The sequence below is a fragment of the Cervus canadensis genome, chromosome 3, assembly GCF_019320065.1.
Source record: "Cervus canadensis isolate Bull #8, Minnesota chromosome 3, ASM1932006v1, whole genome shotgun sequence".
In the NCBI taxonomy this organism is placed as follows: domain Eukaryota; kingdom Metazoa; phylum Chordata; class Mammalia; order Artiodactyla; family Cervidae; genus Cervus; species Cervus canadensis.
Genome location: NC_057388.1, coordinates 25,009,404 through 25,027,349, shown reverse-complemented (window position 1 = coordinate 25,027,349; position 17,946 = coordinate 25,009,404). Strand labels below are relative to the sequence as shown.

The 17,946-nt window shown below is 36.6% G+C and overlaps 1 protein-coding gene across 7 annotated transcripts in view; it reads right to left on the bottom strand.

The window, feature by feature from the left end:
* HDAC9 (histone deacetylase 9) overlaps positions 1-17,946 on the bottom strand; it is a 980,387-nt gene that overhangs the window by 710,848 nt on the left and 251,593 nt on the right. The gene's annotated exons all lie outside the window — the stretch shown is intronic.

Sequence of the window (17,946 nt, the reverse complement as noted above, 5' to 3'; positions counted from 1 at the left end):
AGGGCCTAAGAATTGATGCTTTTGAACTGTGGTGTTGGAGAAGACTCTTGAGAGTTCCTTGGACTGCAAGGAGATCCAACCAGTTCACCCTAAAGGAGATCAGTCCTGGGTATTCATTGGATAGACTGATGTTGAAGGTGAAACTCCATACTTTGGCCACTTGATGCAAAGAGCTGACTCATCTGAAAAAACCCTGATGCTGGAAAGATTGAAGGCAGGAGGAGGGGGGACAACAGAGAATGAGATGGTTGGATGGCATCACCGACTCAACGGACATGAGTTTGGGTAAACTCCAAGAATTGGTGAGGGACAGGGAAGCCTGGCATGCTGCAGTCCATGCGGTCGCAAGAGTCGGACACGACTGAGCGACTAAATTGAACAAAATTAATAGCTCACTGTCTACTGTGCATGAAAAGGTATAACTTCCTTTACCTTCAACATAAAAAGGAGCCAAAATGAAAAGTGATATTTTTCAACCATTTAAACAACCACCATCTTTAAAAAGAAGTTAACAGATGAATTCATTTATATCTACATATATTCAACAATTTTCCTACTGTCTCATATCCAGAGCAGGGCAGCCAGAATAGAACTGGTGTGTGCGTGTCTGTGTGTGTGTCTGTGTGTGATTGTGCTGCCATAGTACCCTTCCAACATTTTCTCTCATTTAATTGGCCCAGTTATAGAATGTACTAACTTAAAGTATTTTTCATTAACTTGATTAGAAAAATTATATGCCAGAAGAAAAGCAACATTCAAATTTAAGTAACTTGTGGGGAGGGATTTTTAGAAAGATCACATACACACACACACACACACACACACACACACACACACACACACACGGCTACAAATCATGTACTTCTGAAAGAAATGAAATGTCCTTGAGCTGGGAATAGGACTCAGACCATGTTAAAATATTTTCTGGTCAGTTTTGTTTCCACCATAATACTGTGGTTGCTAGTTTGAAAATGTCTAAGTAAGGGAATAATCAGGAAAATTATTTAGTATCTGTATAAAGCCATTACTCCTCTCCTAGAAAGAATGTTAATGGGAACTTCAAAGAAAATCGATGACATTGTCTTTAAATAAGCTTAAATTTTTGAATGCCTGGAAAATGTGGTCATGAAAGGTATATTGAGGCTGACAGAACTCTGTTATGTGTGTTTCAGTCCTGGTTCTAATACCTTAGTTAGCATCTAACTTTAGATGTTTCTCTAGACCTCTCTTTCCTAAGAGACTGCAATGACAGTGCCCACCATGGCACTAAACTCAGTTTTTGTGACCCTAAATTTGCAAATGATATTGTTCTTTATTTCAGGTGCTACGTATTAACAGTCAAGTGTCAGACAACAGATTAGGTAGTGGAATACAGCATGAAAAAGAGTAGTTATGCTGCCATCTCCAATGAACTTATAGTAAATAGTTCACCATTTCTTCACCTTGAGTAGGATGATTAATTTATAATCATTATTCTTATATGCTTTTCTTGTGTACACAACGGCCATTTTGTACTTCGTTGGGAGTTACTAATGGAAAAGGGGACAACAGAGGATGAGATGGTTGGATGGCATCACCAACTCTATGGACATGAGTTTGAGCAAACTCCGGGAGTTGGTGATGGACAGGGAGGCCTGGCATGCTGCGATTCGTGGGGTCAGAAAGAGTCGGACACAACTGAGCGACTGAACTGAACTGAACTGAAAGGTAATAAAAAGAAAAAGAAGAAAATTAAATGTTTATTTACATCCTATAAGCCATAGTACATGGCCAAAAGATCACGTCTTACTGTAAACTTAACAAAAAATATAGTCCTCAGCTCCACTTATGTCTGCGGTTATTAGAGTTACTTTAAACTTTAATTGAAAATGTGTGTTTCCTAAAAAGAAGTTAACTGAACACATTGTCTTTTATTTTATTAAAAAACCCCAACTTTACTTTATGCCAAAAGTATCCAGAGACTAATAGCAAAAGTAAAAGATAATTAAGCATAGACGTTTAAAATAAATGGGATTCAAAATGTATCACGATTGATTATCTGATTAAAATTAAACAACTAATCTGAATATGACTGATGGGAAAGATGCTGAAGGGACAATTAAAAGAGTGTAACTTTGATAACTTCAAACAGGATAGGTTTCTTTTTATTTTCCATTTGCTTTTTGTTATTTATACCTGCAATGTGAAACCTTATGATCAGTTTCTCATCTCTCTTTATGGTGTGGTAACAGGGAAATTAATTGCTAATTGGTCAGTGCAACTGTACTCATTTACCTCTTATGTCTGTGTCTCTTCCTTCTTGATCTTAAATTTCCCTGTGTTTCTCATCAGAGTAATTTGTCCCCTACATTAGTAAAAACAGGATGCTACAGCACTAATGTACTCTTCTCCCTTTTATTTCAGATTATTCTTCCTACATGCTCCAATTTGCATAACTTTATTGTTTTGTGGATTCTAAGCTTGCGAATTTATTACCAAGGCACCTGCCAATGTTACTGTATTTAAGGAACTGTCAGCAGTTTCTATTTTGGGGTTCTAAGTTGGCTACAAAAATTCACTCTGGGCTGAATTTTGGCATGTGTTATAGGGTAACAAACCCAAAGTGAATTATTTTTAGAAAGTGGGGAGAGGGTGGAGGGGAAATAGTTTTTTGGTTGGCTTTTCCTGAGGTACAGAAATATAAAATAGAAAACAGAAGTTGATGGTTTCAGAAGAATTCAGAAAGATTAATTCTCTTGGGTTTTTCTGAAGCAGATATCCTTTTTGACCCATTAGTCTACACTGCCAACACATGCCTTGAGAGATTATGGCATAACACTAAAATTATCAATTCTATTTGCATGTGAGATATCTTCCATTAATTTCAATAATGGGACAGCAGCTTCAGGAAAAAAAAAAAAACACCCATTTATGAAGATTAAAGTAGGATCAACAGTAAGTTTCAGGTTCTTGAAAAATGACTAAGAATCTGAAGTGACTTACTAGAGTTTACATGTACGTTCTCCATACCCACCTCCACAAAATACACATATTCACTAGCATCACAAAAATGTCACTAAGCTGGGAATACTTGGAGGCATCAGAATACCAGAGACCAATACTCATTCAGTGCATGAACACTGAATCATGCAATTCATTCCATTCCCTCTTAAGACCTTACTACCAAGTGGCCTTCTGGTCATAGGTTGATTTTCCCTGTAACTTCCACTGAGATAGTGCTGAGTAGGTTCACATGTGCATTCTAAATTATATGTAGCAAAAACACTCTATTTGTAAACCAATATATTTGCATTTTGGTTTTTACATTTAATATCTTGCGAGTTTGGTTAATACAAGCCTGTCCGTGCATGAGTGCTCTAATCCAAATACACTAACCAAATAACTGTCTCAATCTCCACCGCTAAGGCTCACATCTAGAACCTGTGAGACAAGCCATGACACATAACGAGCACTTAATAAATGAATGAGTAAAGTCAGTAACACACTGTGAAAGCCCTTGAGGGTAGCTGAACTCCACTAGTAGAACACATAAATTGCTATGTGGTTTTCTCTCCAATTTCAACAGGAACTAAAGTTCAAAGTGAAAAACAGTCATGGTTTTAAGTTTTTACAATTTCATTTTATTTTAATGAACTCCAAAAAAAAAAAAAAAAAATGGAAGCAGCTTCTAAACCATACCTCATTTCCACTCTGATGTTTTCCAGTCATAATTACTGCTTAAATAAATATTCTTTAAACCATGTTAGATTTTTTTCCTATTTGTATGACAGCCTATTGCTGAAAGGCACCTTAGAATTCTTCTAACACAACCTCGTCTTTTACAAAGCAGCAAATTGTTGTTATTATTTCATCTAATCCCACAGCAATTAAAAAAAGGAAGTAACTACCAAAAGTAGATTAAAATAACCAATAAGTTATTCTGTACTAATTAAAATCAGGAAGTTTAGTTAGTTTGATGTTAGGACACAAAAAACTATTTGAGAGAAACTCATATATATTTTTTATGTGTATCCAACTTTTGTTGGTATAGGCTTTTCAACTTTACCTTCAAATTTCTGGTTTATTAATAGTTTTAATTAGCCTTTTCACATTTACATGATGATAATAAAAACAGCAAGTTTCTCAGAAATGTGTGTTTTTCCTTTAGCTTTTGTTTTTAAGCCTAAAAATGTGTAGGCCAAATTTTGGCTTTTAGTATTAGGTTTAACCATAAGCAACTCCCTTTTCTATAGGTCAAAAATGGTAAATATCAGACATTTCACATGGTGCAAACTAATATTTACTTAAAAATAAAGTTTTCATTGCAGATTATATGATAGCATAATATTTTGACCAATTATATCTAAGTTCTCATACATAAAAATAGCAAGATTTTAGTTACCAGATTTAATTTATAGCAAATAACTGTTATCCTAAGAAATGTTTATTTTCCTAAAATCAACCACTTATAATCATATATGAGCTCCATGTACTAATCAAAAATGAAAAAGAGATGCTTCTTTACTAAAGTCAGTCCAATAAATAGCAAGTCAGATGTAAATAATTTCAAATAAACATAGATATACTGCGACATATCTGTATGAATGAGTCATCAGCACATGGGAAATTCAGGGAAGAAAAGTCCCTCAACTCTTAATTGCTTTTACAGATGCACTGAGGTACCCAAAATCGTAAGAATACAGTGAAACGATGAAAAACAGGACATTGAGGGGAAGATCTATGTTTACCTGAATATCCTGCATGACTTAATCATTCAATTAACTACCTAACATCAGCTCTCCTCTAGATTACAACGGTAAAGACCTCAGGTTTCCACAAAATGCCCATGTTCTACAAATATTTACATAGAAATGGCTTGAAAAGATGTTTTCATCAAAAAACATGGTCTACACTTGTACAATTTTTAACTATCCCTTCTTACAGAACTTTAAAAAAATCTGAACAATTTAAAAGGGCTGAAAAATCCAAAATATATTTTCATTTTGGTGACAGATGGACCACATGCATTGTGAACATGCTCCTCTTCCTAAATTAAACCCTTTGTTCCAGGTACCAAAAACATGACTGCATGTTTTGTTGTTTGATACAAAATCAGAAATATATAAATGGTGAAGAGGAATTGACAACCTGCAGTTTCTAAGGTGAACGAGAAGCATCCACTGAATTTGCATAAAATAGCCAAGAAAATAATATACTCTTAAATGTCTATTACAAATTTACATTTCCTTTAAGCCTCCCTTAACCAAAATAATTTGTAAAAAATAAAAAATCCTAAGAATGCTGTCATCTCTAAGACAAATACATTATTTTAAGAAATTTTCTTCACATATACATTATTTGAAGAATGTAAGTAGGAAATTTCAATTCAAAATATGTTCAGGAAAGTAAAACCATTACTAGACAAAAATGTAATTTGAAATAAGACAACAGGTCTTTACATTTACTATGAAAAAAATATCAAATAAAATTAAATTAACCATGAACAATTTCACTTCTCCTATATCAGAAGTCTACTGGCCCAATGTGTCATCTGAAAATTATTTTCACTATTTACAACATCTTTGTACTGAGAACAAAAAAACCAGCTGAATTTATTCACTTCGTCAAACACCATTAATTACAGCTGACTGCTGAACATCAATGAGCTTGAACTGCATGGGTCCACTTATACTCAGATTTTTTTTTTTTTTTTGGGCTAGTAAATACAGTAGTACCACACAATCCATGCTTGCTGCAATCAGAAGATACAGAACTGCAGATATGGGCAGAATCACCTATTTGAGAGCCAACTGTAAATTCTGTGCAGATCTTCCACTGCAGCAGGGGTCAGTGCCTCTAAACTACCCCACAGTATTCAAGGGTCAACTGCATGGCCAGTGACAAATAGTTATTTCAAAGGATTATTTCTGCCTATATTATACTAGGCCATGTGGTTTTACCATATACTGAAGTGTTATACTCAGATTTGAAAATTTTATATGCTTACTTAAAGAAGCAAAATACATGTACCATAAATTCCAATAAAATGTAATAATGTATTTAATATTACTGAAATAGCCTTCATATTCAAAGGTATACCTGCTTCTGCATAAACTAAGTCTCCATTTCATCAGGGAAAGAGACTGAACCATCACAAGTGATGGAAATCATTTCTTCTGTCTTAACCTGTGTCTTTAGGTTTTCAGAGGTGACGAGTAGGAGAGTGACGGAAGTTTTCTTAAATTACACAAATACACATCTCTGCCTCAGACATACTAAATAGTTGCCTGTCTCCTATATTTTAATAATCTCTCTAATTCATTTTGCTAATCCTTTCAATAATAAGTACACGCAGTGGTTATACAGAGTTTAATCATTTCTTTCACTAAATTGCTTTACTTCCGACTGTTCTGGTAACTTGCAATGGTAAACTTGACAAGAGGAAATCAGTATTATCAAAAGGAGAATAATTAAAAATCAACGTTTGTTCTTGATGTCAATAGGGAAAAACAGACCATTTTTGTTGTTTTATTCATTGCTCTTGAATTTAAAAATTAGGGTTTTATTTTCAAAAGCACTGAGCATCAAAAATTAAGGTAACTCTAATATTTTCTTCATTTACATGCTTTATCTTAACCTTGACAGGAGTTTATTTCATCTCTGAGACTTAACATTAGTGGGTCATTTTTATTACCTTTTGGTATTTGTTCCTCTCCTCTCAGACAATGATAAAACTTGTAGGTCAATTGTCCCTAGCAAGCATGAAAAAATGTTGCTTTCTACTTACATTTATGCTAAGCTTTACAGTTTATAGCATTTGGAGAATGGCAGAAAAGGAAAAGGGCTCATTGTAACTTTAAGAACTTTCAGACTTTATCAGTCAGAAAAGGAACTTTATACTATTTTCAATTTGAGCTGCAACAATCTGTGGTATTTTAGCATTTGGCATGGATGTCTCATGTCACTTATCACATTATACCCTGCATTATAATTATTTCTGTAAATACTAAAGTCGTTTTAGGGACCTCTAAGCTCCATAAGGGCAAGAGCTATTTCTTATTCATCTTATGCTTTACAAAAATGCTCCTCAAATTTGAGGTGCACACAAATCACCTGGGATTCTGACTAGAATGCAAACTCTTAAGACAATATTTCTGGGATGAGTCCTGAAGCCCTGCAATTCTGACCCACTGCAAGGTTATGCTGATGCTCCTGGTCTGAAAACCATCCTGTGAGTAGCAAGGGCATACAGCACCTTACACAAACCATCAACCAACGAAGGGTTAGTTTTGGTAGAAATTTAACATTACTGAGCACCAAATGTACCAAATACAGTTGGTAGTTCTCACATCCTTATGAAATGGATACTATTACTATCTCTATTTTACAGATAGAAAAATTCAGCATTAAGAAGTAATGTAATATGCCTAACTGATGAACACAGTTTTGCCTGATTCAAAGGCCTCGGTTTTTAATCATAACAACACAACTCCTTATAGCATCTCAGAGCCATAACAAAAAAGGTTCCATAACAAAGAAGCCATAACAAAGGACACACTTTCTCCCCTTCTCTCTCAGGGAAAATCTTCCATCCCTCTAGGCCCAGCAAGATGACACTTCTTTGACTTCCTTCCACTGTGCATAATTTCCTGGCTTCCCCTAAGCTTCCCCAGAAGCTTTTTACCCTATAAGTGCAGCACTTACCTGAAAGCATTACAGTTATCTAGGTGGGGTCCTCTGGTCTTCCCTGCCAGGTGTTAAAATTTTGAGAGCTGAAACTTGATCTTACTCATTGTTGATACCCCAAAACTTGGTGCATGGGAGCTTTTGAAAGAAACATGGCCCAGGTACCACTCCCAGGGACTCAAATTAGTCTGGTTTGGGTTAGAATCTAGGCATCAGCATTTTGGTAATTTTTGCAGTATTTCCAATGTTTTCATTATTATATTTGTTACAGTGCCCTTGTGATCAATGATCTGTGATGTTACTACTGTAATTGCTCTGGGGACTACTGTAATTTCTCTGGGGCACCACGAACCACACCCTCATAAGTCATCAAATCCAATAAATGTTGTGTGTGTTTTGGCTGCTTCACTTACAGTCTGTTCCCCTTTCTCCCTCTCTGGCCCCCCAATCCTTGAGACACAACAATATTGAAATTAGGCCAGTTTATAACTCTACCATGGCTTCTAAACATTCAAGTAAAAGGAAGAGCTGCACATCTCTCCATTTAAGTGAAAAGCTAGAAATTATAATCAAACTGAGTGAGACAGGCCAAAAGCTAGGCCTCTTGCACCAGAGTTAGCCAGGTCATGAATACAAAGATACATTCTTGAAGAAAATTAAAAGTCCTACTCCAGTGAACACACGATGATAAGAAATCAAAACAGCTTCATTGCTGATATAGAGAAAGTTTTAGTGGTCCAGTTTGAAGATCAAACCAGCCACAACATTCCCTTAACCAAAGCCTAATCCAGAGCAAGGCTCTAACTCTCTTTGACTCTATGAAGGCTGAGAGAGGTGCGGAAACTGCAGAGAAAAAGTCCAAATGTAGCAGAAGTTGGTTTATAAGGAAAGAAGCCATCTCCATAACATAAAAAAACAAGGTGAGACAGCAAGTGGTGATGCAGAAGCTACAGCAAATTCTCAGAAGACTTAGCTAAGGTAATTAATGAAGTTAGCGATGCTAAGTGATGGGTTTCCCAGTTGGCTCAGAATGGTAAAGAATCTGCCTGCCAATGTAGGAGACACAGGAGATGAGTTTGATCCCTGAGTTGGGAAGATCCCCTGGAGGAGGAAATGGCAGCCCAGTATTCTTGCCTGAGAAATCCCATGAGAGAGGAGCCTGATGGGCTAGAGTCCATAAGGTCACAAAGAGGGCTACTGAGCATGTGCACATGCATGCCAAGTAACAGAATTTCAATGTAGGCAAAATGGCCTTATGTTAGAAGAAGATGTCATCTACGATGTTCATAGCTAGAGAGGAGAAGTCAACGCCTGGCTTATAAGTTTCAAAGGATAGCATTATTCTCCTGTTATGGGCTAATGCAGTTGGTGACCTTAAATTGAGGCCACTGCACATTCACCACTCTGAAAATCCTAGTGTTCTCAAGAATTTTGCTACACCCACTCTGTCTGTGCTCTATAAATGGAACAACAAAGCCTGAATGACATCACATCTGTTTATAACATAGTTTATTAAATATTTTAAGCCTACCACTCAGTAGAAAAGAATTCCTTTAAAAATATTACTGCTCATTGATAATGCACCTGGTCACCCAACAGCTCTGCTGAAAATGTACAATGAGATTAACATTCTTTTCATATCTGCTAACACAACATCCATTCATCACCCATGAATCACAGGGTAATTATGACTTTCAAGTCTTATTTTTTTTTTTTTTAAGAAATAAATTCCATAAGGCAACAGCTGCCATAGGCAGTGATTTCTCTGATGAATCTGGGCAAAGTCCATTGAAAATATTCTGGAAATGATTCACTATTCTAGATGTCATTAACAACATTTGTGACTCCTGGCAATAAGGTCAAATATCAATATTAACAGAAGTCTGAAAGAAGTTGATTCCAACCCACATGGATGACTTTGAGGGTACAAGACTTCAGTGGAGGATTAATTGCAGATATAGTGGAAATACCAAGAAAATCAGAATTAGAAGTGGAGCCTGAAGATGTTCCTGAATTGCTACAATCTCATGATAAAACTTTCACAGATGAGAAGCTGCTTCCTGTGGATGAGCCAGGAAAGTGGTTCCTTAAAATGGCATCTATCACTGGGGAAGATGCTATGAAGATTGTTGAAATAACAGAAAAGAATTTAGAAAATTAAATAAACTTAGTTGATAAAGCAGTAGCAGCACCAGAGAAGACTGACTCCAAGTTTGAAAGAACTTCAACTGTGGGTAGCTGCTATGAAACAGCACTGCATGCTACAGAGAAATTGTTCATGAAAGAAAGAGTCCATCAATTCAGCAAACTTCTCTGTTGTCTTATTTCAAGAAATTGCCACAGACACCCCAACTTTCAGCAAGCACCACCCTGATCAGTCAACAGCCAGTAACGAGGAGGCAAGACCCTCTACCAGCAAAAATAATTACAGTTAACTAAAGGCTCAGGTATTTTTTAGCAATATAGTAGATTTAACTTAAGGTACGTACATTCTTTATTAGACATAATGCTACTGCACTCTTAATAGACTACAGGGTAATGTAAATAGGAGTTTTATATGCACTGGAAAACAAAACAATTTCTGTGACTCATTTTCTTGCCATATTTGCTTAATAGTGGTGGTCTGGAACTGAACCAACAATCTCTCCAAGGTATGCTCTATCCATATCTGTCTGGTTTCTCTTCTTGTGCCCCTAACTGGAAAGCAGCTTTGCCCTGTGAAATCAGCATTCAGCAGCCTCCACACCAGCATACTGTCACGGTAAAAGCAAACAAACAAAAAGCACTCTGCCTCTATCTGCAGAATTAAACCTTTTCAATATGAAAATATAATCTCCTGTTAAGTAGAAGATAAGAGCTGCTGTGTATCCAAAGTGATATGCTCAGGTTAAGTAAACCCTGTAAATTATTTTCCCTGACAAACAAAGATGTTTTTAACTATACTCCTGAAAGGAAATTGGACTCTGTGGTATCTGATGTGGTAATCCACAAAAATTAGCTACTCTGTGATAGTTTATGTTCATGAAAATTACACTCCACACCCTCTCCTCAATATCCAAAAACACTTTTTCCTACACCCAAAGTCTGTGATCATGATAAAGAAACAAGCTAAGAAGTCCAAATTAAAATGCTTATATTCAAATCCTGAAGAACTGGAATACAAAAAAAATAACTCTCTGATTATGCCACAAGTTTACAGGTGAACAGTGATTAAAGTTGCTAAATCTACAGAAAGGAAGAGATGATTTTATGTTAGAGATGATTGACTTATATATGAGTTTTTTTTTTTCTCCCTTACATGCCATTGTTAGAAGATATTCCAAATGAAAGAGAAAGGACCTTGGGAGGCTTAGTGATGTGGAAGCTATACATTTCTTCCACCAGAAATCTCAAAGGAATTCTCACCTAAAATAAGAGTGAAATAAATTTAACTAGTTTGAAACGTTAAGTATCTCTTTGAAATTGAGGTTGATACATAATGGAATGCAGAAATACTTCTATTTTTGCCCTACTTTTGATATAAATCCTAAATGAAATATTCAAAGTTGCAAAAAGGTTACAGCTCTCCAATTAAAAAAAAAAATGGACACCAACGTTTCTATGGCTCTAAGGTAATCAGGGTGCACCTCACCTGAGGCTCACTACTCAGTTTGAATGGAACTTGGCTTAGTTCGGGAAAGAAAAGTTTAGAAGGTGATTATTCATGTGTACTACCAAAAATCAGACAGGAAAGTGAACCTTGGGAAAAAACACAATATATGAAGTTACTCTCAGACAGACTCACCTTTCTGGAACTCACCAATACCTACAATTTTAAGAGCACTCTCTGAACCAAATTAAGCAACCACTTTTCAGTTAATTTTCTTGTTCTTGTAATTCCACAATCACACATATACATATTCTTTAAAAACTTATAAAGTGGTTCTGTGGTTAAAGTAGGGTTCTATTTATGTAGATATTGAGAGTATCATCAGTTTCGAGCACTTCTTGCTATATCTCACACAGTGCATGGAATACAATAAATGTTGAAAATACATATGAGACAGGTAAGAAGATGAATGAAGTGAATGGACGGATAATGAATAGAATAAATGAGGAGATCAAAATGGTTCTGAAGGCCTGAATTTAACCTGGGAGGAAAGAGAATAATATGAAATGGAAGAAACAGAAAAAAAAATAGTTGTAGATATGAAGAACAATTTCCATCAGGTTCACAATGTAGATGCAAGCCAGATCTGACTTGATGTATATATCCCTAGGCCTTGAAGTGTGGATAGTAGAATCTTTTACAGTTGACTCTTGAACAACATGGGTCTGAACTGCACAGGGTCACTTATATGTGGAATTTTTCCAGTAAATATATCCTATAGTACTATACAATCCTAACCTGGTTGAATCCTAGGATGTGGAACTGTAGATATAAAGTGCCTACTGTAAATTTACAGGTGGATTTTCAACTGTGCCCCTCAACCCTGCATTGTTCAAGGGTCAAATATAGTTTAAACCATATGAAACTGCCTAAAAAAAAAAAAAAAAGAAAAGAAACTGCCTGATCTACAAAAATGGCCATTGCATATGGACTGCATGTGGTTCAGCCGAAGATAAATAATTTTATAGTCAATGCTAATTATTTACTCTCCTCCTCCCAACCATGACTTAGGTAAATATGCCAGGAATTGGACAATTGGAAAGTTCATCTAAAGATCCTATAGGACTGCTTGAGATCACACTGCTAGTCACAAGTGGAGCAGGATTCAGCAATCAGGGTTTACCTCTAGCCCAATCCTCCTTCTATAACACCATTTTGACAGTGAGATGGTCCAAAGAAGAAACAAAGTGAAAAGAAGAGCAAATGTCACACTTAGCTGCCACTCAGGATTTCACTGACGGACAAAATTGTATCTACCAAAATAGAGCACCTTTCTTCCTCATGCACCAGAGAACAAGGGGATAAAAGTGAGTCAGCAGAAAGAATGACAGTTCCCTTAATTTCCATGAGTTAGTGGCATTTTTTAGAGTAAATTCCAAGTTTGCCAAATTCAAGAGTCCTCTGCTGGAGATTAGTCAACGGGACTGACAATAAGGGATACTTAAAAGAGTTACAGTCCTGCTATGACACATCTTTCAGGGTTGGACAGGAGAACCAGTGCCATTATTATTTTCCTGGAAAAATGAGTTCGTACCATTCACAGTACAGCTCCTCTTTTCAGCTGGGAGTTAAAGATAGATTTCCAAGTTTCACGGGAGCGTCATTAGCAAATTTAATGAGAGATCAACCATGGAGCACATAGAGGAAGAACAAAAAACCAAAGATACTTAACTATAAACTGTAACTGTAAAGAATATAGTTAAGTATCTGATCAACCCAAACCACTCACAGAAGAACATAATATTGGCCAGGGTTGGGTGGGAGTATGCTGAAAGCTGACTTGAAAATTTTTCACAGATCTCTTTAATAGACTCAAACTTGCTAATGCAGTCCAAGAGGCTGTTACTGTAAGCATCCTTGATGATCAGTGGGCATCTCAATGTGGTTGAATGTCCTCAAGACTTTTCTCCCTGAGATTTTCTGATGAGCCTGTTAAAAATCCATGAAAAGCCAGACTGCGTATGGTGAGCAGCAGGTGCTAAGATAAGTTGGGCTGTAGAGTGAGAGAAAATCTTTTGTTCCCACCATCATGAGTTGTTAAGGTTATAAAACTTGGAGCTGAAAATCAGTCAACAATAACAAAAACCTGCTGCACTAACCAAAATAGATTCTATATGTGAAAAAGAAAATTACTTTTTCTCACTCAGTTTGTGCTCCAAGGGGGAAAAAAAAAGGAAATACTGGGTGAGTGTTGCAACTATCTGCAGTTAATGGTAACACTAAATGGCAACATTATTATTTTAAGTAATTGCAAACACTTTTCAAAAGCCTTCAATAATGGTTTCAGTAATTTTTAACCCTAGCTCTGGATTGCAAATACATCTTCACCTTTTTTTTCAAATTTGGAGGCTAGTAGTTGGAGAAACACAATGAAGTGCCTCTTAAATTTAGCCTTTTCTATATTTTTGCCAGGGCTAAATTGCAAGCACCATATTAGTGAGCTGTAAAAGTCAAATAAAGAAATTAAACTTAGCACAGTTTATAATGGTGATTTCTCATCTAATAATATTGGGAATTCATAAAATTTAAGGTGTGCAAATATAGCAGATTTGTTAGACTTATTTTTAAATTTATGGGCATCAACAAATATCATCATTTGCAAATATTTTATTTGATCCAATCTTTAAAAATATCCCTAGCAATTTGCTTAAAATATTCACGGGCTTCCATTTTATTGGTTACTAGATGAGCTTTCATTTGTGAATGTATTATATCTATGTTTAAGCCGTTTCTTTGGCTTTCGAGTTTATGTTTAAATGCACAAACATAAAAATGAGATAACTAAAAGATATTTCAAGATCTGAGAGGCAATTTTGAAAGTTTTACCGAACCCCAAGCTAAATCTTCACCAGCAACAGAAACTCTTATTAGTAAAGAATGATAAAGTACCAAAATAATAATAATATTAAAATAATAATCAAGTCTTTCTAAGGGTTACTAGAGCTGTAAAGCACCCAACAGTCACAACAATCATTACTAACTAACAACATTTAATGTTTGTTGATTATGAGCATTTGCCATAATTGAACAAAGGAATCCTTCCTCTTCTCCCTAATTGAGAAGGTCTGGGAGGGGCCTGAGATTCTGCATTTCCAGCATCTCAAGCTATATTCCAGCTAAAAAAGGGTGTGATGCTCTTGCTTCTGAGTCAAAGGCCAAACTTTGAGGATCAAAAGTCTATTGTGTACTAAGCACTACATAAGGCGTATGTTTTTACACTGAACTTTCTTAATCACTCGATGATACAGGTAGCATTATTTCCACCTATTTGTGGAGGAAACTGAGTAAAAGAGAGATTTCATATAACCAGCAAGTGACAGAAGCAAAATATGAACTCATGCCTCTTGAAGTCAAAGGCCCTGGGTCTATAATATTTCACTGCCTTCACTTCTCGAGAAAAGAATTTCTAATTATTAGTAATTAATGTTATCTACAAACAACAATCTAATCCAGAATGAATCAATTCAAGTCAATGGCAGAGCAGTTTTAAAAGTTCACTGCTTAGGTTCCACTGCAGTATACTTCTTTTTCAATAAATGTGCTAGGAATTGAGAATTCTAAATATCTTTGCATCTCCACAGGTGACTCTTGGAATTACTAAAGTTACTCGTTATTCTATCCAAATAAAAAACTCACTGCAATAAATGCCATCTACATTCCTTTTGTTACTAAAAATGGCAAGTATATCGTGTGGATGCAGATCAAGTATGTTGGCCTGAGGGAAAACATGTCACCTTTAGAAAAGGTTAGATGTTTATTTAGTATTTTATATTGGATGACACATAAAATGTAACCTTTCAATTAATCCCTAGGCCTGCACTACAGTCCTTTCAAATTCTCCCTTATTTCATGAAAGGCTCTGATCCAAAACGTGCCGGCATATCAGTGTCGTAATGCAGACCACCATTCTATTCTAAAAACTCCCTAGGAGGCCAAAACATTGGATGAGGCTGACTCTGTATAGGGTTCTTTTCCTGTCTATTTCCAGGCTGTTTTGAAGGCAAGCACATGCGGTCAGAAAATATATGATTAGTGACAGTCCCTCCTCATGATCATTATCATGTTTTCTAGCATTAAATAGGGCAGTCTTCCCTCTACAATTCCACTTTTACAGGCAAATTTTCAAGTAGAACCAACCATTATAAAGGATTTTTACACTGAACCATTTGGGCAAGGTGGAACAATGATGTTTATGAAGAAACCTCTGTAACGCAAAAGTAGTGCTTAATAAAAATAAATGAAATACAGAGGGGGGCCTTACACCATCAATTTTTTCCAAAGTAGAAAGCTCTTAACTAACGCATCATTGTTAATCAACTATACTCCAATACAAAATAAAAATTAAAAGGAAAAAAAAGTTCTACCAGCCTTCACAAGAATTCCACAGGTTGCCAGAAGCTTTTCAGCTGTCTCACCACTACTGTTAGGCAGTAGTTGATTTAGTACTCAGCAGAGAAAACAGACTCAGAACCAAGGTAGCATGTCATCAGTGATAAACCCAAACCAGTCAGTGCAGCCATGTTTGCAAAAGATACATCAAAGTCAGAGATTCTACTATTCTTGTTAATGCAATTAGATATTCATATATAATCTTTCTTTCACATCTTCAAAACTCTGTTTTAAAACTCAAGTTTACCCGACAAAAGTAAAGCATACTCCATGTTGGCAGTTCCTTCTTCAAAGTATATAAAGAGCAATGGCCTCAAGAGAAGATAACAGGGACTTCCCTAGTGGTCCAGGGGCTAAGACTCTGCCTCCCAGTGCAGGGGGCCTGGGCTTGATCTCTTTTTAGGGAACTAGATCCTGCAGGCTGCAACTAAAAGATCCATCATGCTGCAACTGAGCCAAATAAATAGAGAAGATAATAAGTTGTTTTCTAGAATAACCAGAAATTCATGGCAAATTACTGCTGTACTCAAAAAGATCTGGTTGTCAGAAGGAGTACATGACACAAAGGTCCTCAATCACATCTCAAACTCACTATTACACACACAGAAATACTTTAACATGGGTAATTTTTAAAGGGACTCTTATTCTAAAGAGAACTCCGTATTGATTTTGGTGGGTACAATGCAGCACAATGGCTTCTCTGGTGGCTCAGTGGTAAAGAATCCGCCTGCTGATGCAGGAAATACAAGTTCAATCTCTGGGCTGGGAAGATCCCCTGGAGGAGGAAATGGCAACCCACTCTAGTATTCTTATCTGGGAAGTCCCATGGACAGAGGAACCTGGCAGGCTACAGTCCATGGGCTCCCAAGAATTGGACACATTTTAGTGACAATAGCAGTGCAACACAATACCAGTACACAATGCACTACCTCACAAAGAAAAGATTCCAAATGTCATCATTCTCAGTATAGATGTATTGCATGGGCATATTTCAGCAAATAACCCCAAACTGAGCTCAAATCATCACTGAAAATATTCTGTTAATACAACACTTAAGAGTATTTATTAATAGAAACATCTCTTCTCTACATATTTTATAGAGAAAATACTCATAATGTTGCCCCTGGACCAGGAGCAGCAGCATCACCCCAGAGCTTGTTAGAAATGCAAAAGCTCAGACTTCAGCTCTGATCTACTGAATCAGTCTCTGCATTTTAACAAGATCCCCAAGTGACTCACGGACACCTTAAAGCTTGATAAACACTAATGTAGCAGTCATCCAGCTAGGTATTTCACATTAGCTAGATTTTATTCTTTTCATCATTACCATTTTATGGATGAAGAAATGAGATTCAATAATAACTTTCCAAAAGTCATATAAGTAGGAGGGGACCAATGCAGACCCAGGGACACCAGATACAAAAGTCCAACTTGTTTCTCTGCTGTGTTGTCCCCTTAGGGTGAACATCCTATACAGAGGCTACAGATAGATGTTGAATAGCGTGCAAAGTTTAGTACACATTTTTCAGGAGATGCCTCAGAGTTCTCAACCGACCTTCAAAGGAGTCTATATCCTCCCAAAGTTTAACGCTCTCTTCTTGAAATTCTTATTTATAGGCATTCAGTTCAGTTCAGTCGCTCAGTCGTGTCTGACTCTTTGCAACCCCATGAATCGCAGCACGCCAGGCCACCCTGTCCATCACAAACTCCCGGAGTTTACCCAAACTGATGTCCATAGAGTCAGTGATAACATCCAGCCATCTCATCCTCTGTCGTCCCCTTCTCCTTCTGCCCCCAATCCCTCCCAGCATCAGGGTCTTTTCCAATGAGTCAACTCTTCGCATGAGGTGGCCAAAGTATTGGAGTTTCAGCTTCACATCAGTCCTTCCAATGAACACCCAGCGCTGATCTCCTTTAGGATGGACTGGTTGGATCTCCTTGCAGTCCAAGGGACTCTCAAGAGTCTTCTCCAATACCACAGTTCAAAAGCATCATTTTTTCGGTGCTCAGCTTTCTTCACAGTCCAACTCCCACATCCATCCATGATAGGAACAAACAAACAATTGAAAAGCAAGCCACAAAAATTTATTTTCTTAGCATTAATCCTTTAGTCCTTGAAATTTGAGGAGGACCACTACAAATGATAAAGTCATATTCCAAGCAGCAATTTTCATTTTTATGTCCTTTGAAAAATCTGTGATCATGCATTTTCCCCCAGCTGAGTTAAGGATGCTTAAGAACTT